The following is a 13,330-nucleotide window of genomic DNA, read 5'->3' as shown; positions in this document are numbered from 1 at the left end:
GTCAGTCAGTCAGTCTATCTGTCTGTCTGTCTGTCTGTCTATCTATCGTCTGTCTGTCTGTCTGTCTATCTATCGTCTGTCTGTCTGTCTGTCTATCTATCGTCTGTCTGTCTGTCTGTCTATCTATCGTCTGTCTGTCTGTCTGTCTATCTATCGTCTGTCTGTCTGTCTATCTATCTATCTATCGGCTGTCTGTCAGTCAGTCTGTCTGTCTGTCTGTCTGTCTATCTATCTATCGTCTGTCTTTCTGTCAGTCAGTCTGTCTGTCTGTCTATCTATCTATCGTCTGTCTGTCTGTCTGTCTGTCTGTCAGTCGGTCAGTCAGTCAGTCAGTCAGTCAGTCAGTCTATCTGTCTGTCTGTCTGTCGGTCTATCTATCTATCGGTCTATCTATCTATCGGTCTATCTATCTATCGGTCTATCTATCTATCGGTCTATCTATCTATCGGTCTATCTATCTATCGGTCTATCTATCTATCGGTCTATCTATCTATCGGTCTATCTATCTATCGGTCTATCTATCTATCGGTCTATCTATCTATCGGTCTATCTATCTATCGGTCTATCTATCTATCGGTCTATCTATCTATCGGTCTATCTATCTATCGGTCTATCTATCTATCGGTCTATCTATCTATCGGTCTATCTATCTATCGGTCTATCTATCTATCGGTCTATCTATCTATCGGTCTATCTATCTATCGGTCTATCTATCTATCGGTCTATCTATCTATCGGTCTATCTATCTATCGGTCTATCTATCTATCGGTCTATCTATCTATCGGTCTATCTATCTATCGGTCTATCTATCTATCGGTCTATCTATCTATCGGTCTATCTATCTATCGGTCTATCTATCTATCGGTCTATCTATCTATCGGTCTATCTATCTATCGGTCTATCTATCTATCGGTCTATCTATCTATCGGTCTATCTATCTATCGGTCTATCTATCTATCGGTCTATCTATCTATCGGTCTATCTATCTATCGGTCTATCTATCTATCGGTCTATCTATCTATCGGTCTATCTATCTATCGGTCTATCTATCTATCGGTCTATCTATCTATCGGTCTATCTATCTATCGGTCTATCTATCTATCGGTCTATCTATCTATCGGTCTATCTATCTATCGGTCTATCTATCTATCGGTCTATCTATCTATCGGTCTATCTATCTATCGGTCTATCTATCTATCGGTCTATCTATCTATCGGTCTATCTATCTATCGGTCTATCTATCTATCGGTCTATCTATCTATCGGTCTATCTATCTATCGGTCTATCTATCTATCGGTCTATCTATCTATCGGTCTATCTATCTATCGGTCTATCTATCTATCGGTCTATCTATCTATCGGTCTATCTATCTATCGGTCTATCTATCTATCGGTCTATCTATCTATCGGTCTATCTATCTATCGGTCTATCTATCTATCGGTCTATCTATCTATCGGTCTATCTATCTATCGGTCTATCTATCTATCGGTCTATCTATCTATCGGTCTATCTATCTATCGGTCTATCTATCTATCGGTCTATCTATCTATCGGTCTATCTATCTATCGGTCTATCTATCTATCGGTCTATCTATCTATCGGTCTATCTATCTATCGGTCTATCTATCTATCGGTCTATCTATCTATCGGTCTATCTATCTATCGGTCTATCTATCTATCGGTCTATCTATCTATCGGTCTATCTATCTATCGGTCTATCTATCTATCGGTCTATCTATCTATCGGTCTATCTATCTATCGGTCTATCTATCTATCGGTCTATCTATCTATCGGTCTATCTATCTATCGGTCTATCTATCTATCGGTCTATCTATCTATCGGTCTATCTATCTATCGGTCTATCTATCTATCGGTCTATCTATCTATCGGTCTATCTATCTATCGGTCTATCTATCTATCGGTCTATCTATCTATCGGTCTATCTATCTATCGGTCTATCTATCTATCGGTCTATCTATCTATCGGTCTATCTATCTATCGGTCTATCTATCTATCGGTCTATCTATCTATCGGTCTATCTATCTATCGGTCTATCTATCTATCGGTCTATCTATCTATCGGTCTATCTATCTATCGGTCTATCTATCTATCGGTCTATCTATCTATCGGTCTATCTATCTATCGGTCTATCTATCTATCGGTCTATCTATCTATCGGTCTATCTATCTATCGGTCTATCTATCTATCGGTCTATCTATCTATCGGTCTATCTATCTATCGGTCTATCTATCTATCGGTCTATCTATCTATCGGTCTATCTATCTATCGGTCTATCTATCTATCGGTCTATCTATCTATCGGTCTATCTATCTATCGGTCTATCTATCTATCGGTCTATCTATCTATCGGTCTATCTATCTATCGGTCTATCTATCTATCGGTCTATCTATCTATCGGTCTATCTATCTATCGGTCTATCTATCTATCGGTCTATCTATCTATCGGTCTATCTATCTATCGGTCTATCTATCTATCGGTCTATCTATCTATCGGTCTATCTATCTATCGGTCTATCTATCTATCGGTCTATCTATCTATCGGTCTATCTATCTATCGGTCTATCTATCTATCGGTCTATCTATCTATCGGTCTATCTATCTATCGGTCTATCTATCTATCGGTCTATCTATCTATCGGTCTATCTATCTATCGGTCTATCTATCTATCGGTCTATCTATCTATCGGTCTATCTATCTATCGGTCTATCTATCTATCGGTCTATCTATCTATCGGTCTATCTATCTATCGGTCTATCTATCTATCGGTCTATCTATCTATCGGTCTATCTATCTATCGGTCTATCTATCTATCGGTCTATCTATCTATCGGTCTATCTATCTATCGGTCTATCTATCTATCGGTCTATCTATCTATCGGTCTATCTATCTATCGGTCTATCTATCTATCGGTCTATCTATCTATCGGTCTATCTATCTATCGGTCTATCTATCTATCGGTCTATCTATCTATCGGTCTATCTATCTATCGGTCTATCTATCTATCGGTCTATCTATCTATCGGTCTATCTATCTATCGGTCTATCTATCTATCGGTCTATCTATCTATCGGTCTATCTATCTATCGGTCTATCTATCTATCGGTCTATCTATCTATCGGTCTATCTATCTATCGGTCTATCTATCTATCGGTCTATCTATCTATCGGTCTATCTATCTATCGGTCTATCTATCTATCGGTCTATCTATCTATCGGTCTATCTATCTATCGGTCTATCTATCTATCGGTCTATCTATCTATCGGTCTATCTATCTATCGGTCTATCTATCTATCGGTCTATCTATCTATCGGTCTATCTATCTATCGGTCTATCTATCTATCGGTCTATCTATCTATCGGTCTATCTATCTATCGGTCTATCTATCTATCGGTCTATCTATCTATCGGTCTATCTATCTATCGGTCTATCTATCTATCGGTCTATCTATCTATCGGTCTATCTATCTATCGGTCTATCTATCTATCGGTCTATCTATCTATCGGTCTATCTATCTATCGGTCTATCTATCTATCGGTCTATCTATCTATCGGTCTATCTATCTATCGGTCTATCTATCTATCGGTCTATCTATCTATCGGTCTATCTATCTATCGGTCTATCTATCTATCGGTCTATCTATCTATCGGTCTATCTATCTATCGGTCTATCTATCTATCGGTCTATCTATCTATCGGTCTATCTATCTATCGGTCTATCTATCTATCGGTCTATCTATCTATCGGTCTATCTATCTATCGGTCTATCTATCTATCGGTCTATCTATCTATCGGTCTATCTATCTATCGGTCTATCTATCTATCGGTCTATCTATCTATCGGTCTATCTATCTATCGGTCTATCTATCTATCGGTCTATCTATCTATCGGTCTATCTATCTATCGGTCTATCTATCTATCGGTCTATCTATCTATCGGTCTATCTATCTATCGGTCTATCTATCTATCGGTCTATCTATCTATCGGTCTATCTATCTATCGGTCTATCTATCTATCGGTCTATCTATCTATCGGTCTATCTATCTATCGGTCTATCTATCTATCGGTCTATCTATCTATCGGTCTATCTATCTATCGGTCTATCTATCTATCGGTCTATCTATCTATCGGTCTATCTATCTATCGGTCTATCTATCTATCGGTCTATCTATCTATCGGTCTATCTATCTATCGGTCTATCTATCTATCGGTCTATCTATCTATCGGTCTATCTATCTATCGGTCTATCTATCTATCGGTCTATCTATCTATCGGTCTATCTATCTATCGGTCTATCTATCTATCGGTCTATCTATCTATCGGTCTATCTATCTATCGGTCTATCTATCTATCGGTCTATCTATCTATCGGTCTATCTATCTATCGGTCTATCTATCTATCGGTCTATCTATCTATCGGTCTATCTATCTATCGGTCTATCTATCTATCGGTCTATCTATCTATCGGTCTATCTATCTATCGGTCTATCTATCTATCGGTCTATCTATCTATCGGTCTATCTATCTATCGGTCTATCTATCTATCGGTCTATCTATCTATCGGTCTATCTATCTATCGGTCTATCTATCTATCGGTCTATCTATCTATCGGTCTATCTATCTATCGGTCTATCTATCTATCGGTCTATCTATCTATCGGTCTATCTATCTATCGGTCTATCTATCTATCGGTCTATCTATCTATCGGTCTATCTATCTATCGGTCTATCTATCTATCGGTCTATCTATCTATCGGTCTATCTATCTATCGGTCTATCTATCTATCGGTCTATCTATCTATCGGTCTATCTATCTATCGGTCTATCTATCTATCGGTCTATCTATCTATCGGTCTATCTATCTATCGGTCTATCTATCTATCGGTCTATCTATCTATCGGTCTATCTATCTATCGGTCTATCTATCTATCGGTCTATCGATCTATCTATCTATCTATCTATCTATCTATCTATCTATGCATGAATGCATGTGTTAATTTATTTACTCACCAGTGTTTTGCAATCCTCCTAAAAATAAAGAAATAAATAGGTAAAATTATTAAATTTAAGTTAATTTATCCTCTAGCAATGCAGAAAACATTAGAATATCCCTTATATAACATAATGTGTCTAATGAATTATTTATTGTTTTTAAGCGAGACATTGTTGCTGAATGGTCCATCCACCTCTTTTAGCCACTGGGAAGGAATAAAATAGAAAACAGATTATAATTCATGCTCCTGGCCTGTTCTACTTTCCACTGATGTCAGCTTATGCCATGAACGCTCAGTATTAGTGCTCAGCACAAAAGTTAGCCGCGGGACGTTTCGTGCTTGTGGTCATGCTTGGTTTACTGGCTCGTTTCTGAGAACAGTAACACATGCATTCATTATCCTCTAATCTGTTAGGTTATCAAAAATCATTTAACAAATAAATGTTGTCAACTCTTGCCCAAATGTACTATGCTGTTGGTGAGACCATTGCTTGCTTAATAAGTCGTTGGACTTTTCTGTGTTTTCATATAATCATCTACCTCGCTTCTGAGTTTTAGAATTTCATAGGAGAGGTAAAAGAGAAAGTTTGCACAACAATGTTTAAATAAAATAATAATAAAACCAGATATAATATAGAAATGGCATACAGTCTAAAAGAGAAGCTTACTAAAATATGTTGAACCCATGTATCCCAGCTAAAGAAAGAAATGAGCATCTGTTCTGGAAAGAATTCTGCGGATAAATAATAAGAAAAAAATTATAATGATAACACCTTCATCCCCTCAGCTTTTTAAATTAACATGCATGGCTGTTTGTTTCCTCCAGCTCTTTACCAGATGTTGAATAAAGGCTTGCAGAACAAAATAATGTATTTGTAATGCATTTGTAACTATTAACAGTTGGAATTATACCTTTTTTCAGAATTAATAAAGTTCTAAGTTCTATAATTCTGATGCAATATAAATTGCTATCAGGACAATAAGGGCTTTCCTCAACAAAAATGCAAATTCATGCAATACTACTAAGCTCCTCAGCCCTAGTTATTTTACAGCTTCTGTAACTCTTGCATTTCTGGCCTACATATTATATTCATCTGCTTGAATGTCGACAATGCAGATGCAGAAACATTGTTTTTATTTGTACAGTAATTGCAAATTATTCAACAGTGTTTTTATTAACATTGTGTATTTCGAATCAGCTTTGACTTAAACTATGGTTAAATTAACTTTTAATGCAACAATATATACAGATAACACTTAATTCATATGCAAACTGTCATGCTGTAAAAAGCCACAGAACTGTCCTGTTTATTGAAAATAAAAATACACAATCCTCAGCTTATTCAGAGAAAAACACCTTTGTTTCCAAGTATTTATAGCCTACTGTTTTTTGTTTTTTTTACTGTGTAATTATCAATTTTCTAAATCGATTCACAGCCCTAATTTATTTTAAATTACTTATGGGTAAAACGATTCATTAAAAAAAAAAAGACAATGAAAACATTTGTTAATTGTTGCCCTACAGGAGTGGATGGTGATGATGCCATGTGGCTAAATATATTTCTAATGAATAATACAACAATGTGTGGTTAAAAAAGAGATACTTACGCAGTCATAGATTTTTTTTTAGCCATGTCCACATCATCTTCACCTCCCAGTGCTAGCTGAAAAGGAGAAAAACACTCTGCAAGTTAGACACTAAAGCAGTGCTTACTGGTACAACCAGTTCATTTTCTTTCACGTGACCATTTGGGACTCTCTAGCATTAGGTGAAATTTGTTCATTGTAACTGTTTAAAGTTAAAATGTTTAAAACTTTTAAAATCTGAAAGTTGCCAAGAGTTTAACACAATATATTGTTAGAGAGAGGGGACTGTGCATTTTGGCCAGAGGGTGGTGCTTGAGGAAAAGTCATAAGTCTTCACAAAACTACCGAGGAGCTTGAAGCTGCTCACTATTTTTGTGGTGATCCACCAGATCATGCGTATAGTTTTTACAATTAGGGCCCTAATGGCACTCTAAGCCCTCACTGTCTTCCTCTGAGTCCACACTTTAATACTGCTTGGCTGTTGGGGAGAAGTCTGGCTCAGCAGAAGTGTACACTGAGGGAGCAAGCGTGTAACTGATTGCATGACTGGGGCATGTTGATAACTTAACTAAAATGAGTCGTTCTGAATTTTAAAAGTGTAAATGTGATTGATGATACTGCCAATACATTTAAATGATAAAAACATTGTTTAATTGTATTTTAGACTATTATTATCTTTTTTTGATAGCTTGAAAAAAAATCAAGCAACAGCATTTTACACAATGGACAGACATTATATATATATATATATATTGTATAGTCACAAATGCTTTTGGGTAGATATTCCATAAAACAATCTTGTACCAACTGAACAATGAAATGATGTGCTTATCTATTGCACCTAATTTTTTTTAAAGGCCATTATAATTTAGTCATAATGTAATAGTTAGGAAAGGACATTATCACTGATGTTTTTTTAACTTAAGGGGTTTCTTGCAACTGGGCACATGATATATGATATACAAACAAATAAATCCTTGCAGCTGAATATTAGAGTTTGTACTTGTGCCATGCTTCACTCCAAACTTGTGAAGAGTAGAGCATCTCTAAAACTCAGCTCGTAAATCATTCATATCATCATCTCTGCAGGGAAACATGTTAAATATTTATGAAAGATTATCTGAAAGCGAGAGAGAGAAAGAAAGAAATTATAAAGCTTTAATATCATAGGGATGTGAATAAGATGATTCATACGCAAACACTTGGGCACAAATTCCAATGTAAGATCATGTTAAAAAAAAATAAGGCACTGATTATTCGAGACTCAAGTAAATTAAATTTGATACATCGAGGAAGTATTCAGATCCCTTCATTTTTCTCGTTTTACTATATTGCAGCTTTATGCTAAAATGCTTTAAATTATTTGTTCACATCGAACAATATGTACTCTGTAATGACAAAGGAAAAACTGATTTGTGAACCAGAAAAACAAACAAAAAACTAAAATATCTCACTGACATAAGTATTAAGACCCTTTGCTATGACTCTTGAAATTAAGATCAGGTGCATTTCTATGAGTCTCTCTATTTCTATAGTCCACTTTAGACATTCTACTCACTTTGCAGTTACACGTCAACTAACTTTAATTCAAGTATTAGTGAACAGTTAGGTTTAGGATTAGCAGAATAAGTTGACATGTAGTTGCAAAGTTACTTATAGTTAGCAGATTGTCTGAAGTGTTACCCATTTTTGAGATGCTTCTACGCTTTCATTTGTAGATTGAGTTCAACTGTGGCAATTTCAATTGCTTGGACATGATTTGAAAAAGCACATGTCTTTATGTAAATTCTAACAGATGAAAATGCATATCAGAGAAAACAACCATGAGGTAAAAAGAACTGTGTACAAAGCTCAGAAATACTGTCAAAGCACAGATCTGGGCTAGGCCTCAAAAACAATATTCCCAAGAGCACAGAGGCCTCCATAATTTGGCCAAACTGAACATTTGGGGAAAAGAGACCCGGACTTTCTCACTATATTTGCAAAGTCTTGTTCTCATTGTGCAATTCTGAGAGTTTATTTACTTGTATATTATCCAATGTCCAGAGCATGACTGAAAAAAGTTTCAACCATGGCAGAATCTAAGCTAAAAATATAAAATTTAAATAAGCATCACACACACATGCATGATTTTTCCAGACAGCCTTTTGAGAGAACAGTGCCTCTCTAACACTCTGAACGGATGTCTCTAAACATGAGTGCATTCTCATGTCCTCGCCATTCTTGACGTATTAAAGATGTGCAATCTCATGCTGACGGTCACTGAGTGTTGTCTAAAAGGCACTGAGCTTTCAGGAAAGCTACGTAGGCCATATTTAGTATCATGTTTGGCAGTGTGCAGTGGAAGAGGCACTTACAGGAACGACCTCGAGCTGGACCAAAACGAGAGAAACAGAACAGAACAAAGCAAGACCGGACATGGCTGAAGAACAGAAGTGAAAAGCTAGGAGCCTCCAGCACAAAACAATCTGGCAAAAACAGGAGAAATGGAAGCACAATAAATAGTGAGGTAAACAGGTGAGAACAATTAACTAAACAATCTAAACGACTAGCAAGATCATCATAGATACGCCAGCGAGCTTTTTGCGAGGCCTGGTGAACGATTCATCCATGCATGTTTTGTTCCATTTTTTCACAATATTAAAATCAAAATGCCATAACCTTCTGATAAAGCAACAGACTTCTCTCGGGTGGCGTATGCCAGAATTCTTTAATTATTATAGTCTTAATTATGCTTAACCCCACCCATTCCTTACAATGACTGCAAGATCACATTCAGATCGACCTAGTTTGAGGTTCTGCCCTACATTTGTACATTTCACTCAGATGTACATGACAATACGGAAGAACTGTCAATACTTTGAATGCCACATGAACAAACAATCATTAACATGAAAACAGTAGGAAAAGTAAAAACATTGCACGGCCAGAGTCTAAACAAAGCATTTCACAGTTGTACACTGGCAACTACAAACATATTTTTGTGACCCTACGAACCCGGGGAACGCGCTGCTCACATTGCCAGTCGCATGATCGTCTGCTGTAAATAAAATGTCATATACTTGGAATAATAAGAATATATTCAGATTTCATAATATATTATTTATTATTTGATTTTTAAAAATAGGAAAATAGCTAATTGAAATGGTTTTTCTGTCTTGCATTTTATCTCTCAAAATGATGGATGTCAATGAAAATGTGGAGATAGCAGATGTGATAACAGATCAGACCCGTTATATTTCTAAATAAAAATCACATAAACAGTATCAAAAGGTGTCGCAAAAGTATATTTCTGTACATTTTTGAAGCAGAATACAAAACTACAAAAAAACTTGTTTTGGCATGTATGTGTGGATTACATTGTAAATCCGAAATGACATGAATTTGTGCATTTTAATTAGTTATTGATAGATAGTAATGATAATTCATTCAATTACCAGCTGGTGCTTTTTTTGTGAATGTACGAAGGTTGTTTGTCAGCCCTGCCCATTGCTCATGCCCCCCCCCCCCCTTTTTTTATACAAAGGGCACTCAGAAAGAGTGGGTAAATGCAGAATTTCCATATTTATGATTACAGGCTGCTTCAAAAATGTGTGAGGGAACCAAAAATCTGTCTCTCTCTCCCCCCTTCTTTTTTTCTGTTTGTCTCACTGCTCCTCTCAGTCAGTCATCTGCATTCTCCCTGCAAACCTGGCGACTGTAGCACGCACTTTCAAAGCAAAGTCAAAGGTACAAATGGAATGAAATTCAATTTTGCTAACGTGATAAAGATTCCAATTGGTTGCTTTTCATTCGCTGCTGACTCTTTCACTGTTGCTTCAGTGTCTAGTTGCAGAAAATGTGAAGTGACTGAATTAAAAACGTGTGAAGAGACACACTGACTCACTAAGGTTTTGACTTTAAGGTTAGGAAAGGGGATGTGCCCAACAGCCCTATTAAGAAGACCTGCTTAGACCAACATGGAAACCAGTATAAACTTAGTCTAGTTGATGGATCAGTGCAGCCCTGCTGTTCATCCACAAAGAGACATTTGTCTCGGACTCATGTTGGGTTATATATACAAACTATACATAGATGTGTACAATTTAATATACAAATATGCATAAAACCATACACAGGATATTTTATACACTAATTATGCCACGTATATAGCATACTTGTAAATAACATACAGTGGGAATGATACATTTGTGAATACTTTGAAAATATCTGGATTTCTGTACTGATTAGTCATAAAATGCATCCTGGTCTTTATTTAACTCACAACTACAGATAAATAAAACACAAATAATTGTATTTTTCAAATTTTTATTGAATGCATTGATTAATCATGCGAAGTGCAGTGTGAAGTAAGGGGGAATTTAGTAACTTGCAACCTGTTAACAAAAATGTGTTTGAAGAACGTTTTGCTAACGTTATTATTAAGTTCTCAAAATGTTATTTCTGACGGTTGCCTGTATAAGTATTTTTTATTGTTTTAAAAATGTTTTTTTTTCTTGGTTATATGAACATTCCATTTTATCATTTTGCAGACGTTATGGGAATGTTACTTTTGAATGTTCACTAAACAAGTAGTATAAAAACATAAAGCATTGCATTAAAGCACTGAAATGTCAAATAACCAATTTCAGCCTTAAGATATAACAAATATGTTATTCTTGTTATGAAGGGTATCCAGACCAAGAATATGCTTCGGTCAATCTCCAGCACTTCAACTTTCCATTGAAAATGTAATATATGACATACTGCTGGGGATCGAGGGTGATAATTTCACATCTTACACCACTCCATGACACCACCACTCCTCTCAGAGCCTTCTCATTTCCTCCTTTCTTATAAAACTTTAATATGTCTAACTTTTATATTTACAAATTTAATATCAACGTATATTGACAGGCTTGGCTATACATAGATGTGTACAATTTAATATACAAATATGCATAAAACCGTACACAGGATATTTTATACACTAATTATGCCACGTATATAGCATACTTGTAAATAACATACAGTGGGAATGATACATTTGTGAATACTTTGAAAATATCTGGATTTCTGTACTGATTAGTCATAAAATGCGTCCTGGTCTTTATTTAACTCACAACTACAGATAAATAAAACACAAATAATTGTGTTTTTCACATTTTTATTGAATGTCTAATCGTGCGAAGTGCAGTGTGAAGTAAGGGGGAATTTAGTAACTTGCAACGTATTAACAAAAATGTGTTTGAAGAACGTTTTGCTAATGTTACTATTACTAGTTCTCAAAATGTTGTTTCTGACGGTTGCCTGTATAAGTATTTTTTATTGTTTTAAAAAAAAAATTTTTTTCTTGGTTATATGAACATTCCATTTTCTCATTTTGCAGACGTTATGGGAATGTTACTTTTGAATGTTCACTAAACAAGTAGTATAGCATAATATTAATAATAATGATATTAGATGAATGTCCAACTAAAACATTTCAGAAAAAATATTACATTTGCATTTTAGGAAGGTTATTAAATAACAGATAACTTTGGATAAACATTCTATTAACCTTACTGGAAAATGTTTTAAAAACATTTTAAAATTGGAACATTTGATTTGGAAACACTAGAAGACACCAGTGTTGGGAAGGTTAATTTGGAAATGTAATAGGTTAATAATAATAATAATAATAATAATAATAATAATAATAATATCAGATGAATGTCCAACTAAAACATTTCAGAAAAATTATTACATTTGCATTTTAGGAAGGTTATTAAATAACAGATAACTTTGGATAAACATTCTATTAACCTTACTGGAAAATGTTTTAATTTTAAAGCACAGTCACCACAAAATCAGACTTTAGCAGCTCGTTTTACTTTGAGATCGTTCTGAGAGTTTAAATACAGATTTAAAATCAATATCTATACATATTAGAACTGTAATACCCGTTTAACACAAGTGAGGAAAGAGGAGCATACAGTGATTCAGTGCACTATTAACAGTGTTGGGAAGGTTAATTTGGAAATGTAATAGGTTACAGATTACAAGTTACCATATTTAAGATGTAATAAGTAGTGTGACTATTTCAGTTACTTTATTGATGTAATGTAACTGATTACATTTGATTACTTTTTTTTTATTATATCTAACTGATGTTTTCAACTGTTAATCATTTTCAAACAACTCTGGGACTGATTACTCTCAGACTTTCAAAATCCTTCATCACTTGAATTGAGATTATAAAAAAATAATTTTAAAGCACAGTCACCACAAAATCAGACTTTAGCTGCTCGTTTACTTTGAGATCGTTCTGAGCTTAAATACAGATTTAAAATCTGTACATTTCTTAAAATGGCCCGTTTGATTCAGGGACAGGCCCACTTTGGGAAATTATAAGCAGACCTCTGGGGGGAATTGAAATTATAAAAAAATGTATAACACTATCAAGCTATTAAGCCGTAATCATTTTATGAGAAACCACAAACCTGACCTCAGACCAGCATTTAAAGAGAACATTACCTGCTCTGATAAGCACCCTAAATACCAGCATTTTCTTCTCATTAGGTTCTTATCATTAACTAACTTTATTACACTGTTTGTAATTTGTGTAATAGTGGAGTCTGAGTAATAACGGTCCCTCAGACTCCCAGCTCTCCTCTGATTCCTCTCGCATCATGAGCAAGGACGTCTGGGAGGGTTGGAGAAGATGAGGTGGGCACAGGAGTGCTTGACTAAAGGAGCACCGTGGTTATGTAACCGTCT

Source organism: Sinocyclocheilus grahami, unplaced genomic scaffold (genome assembly GCF_001515645.1).
Source record: "Sinocyclocheilus grahami isolate Dianchi unplaced genomic scaffold, SAMN03320097.WGS_v1.1 scaffold1742.1, whole genome shotgun sequence".
NCBI lineage: Eukaryota > Metazoa > Chordata > Actinopteri > Cypriniformes > Cyprinidae > Sinocyclocheilus > Sinocyclocheilus grahami.
The sequence above is the reverse complement of the archived record's forward strand: the minus strand, read 5'-3'. Positions refer to the sequence as shown.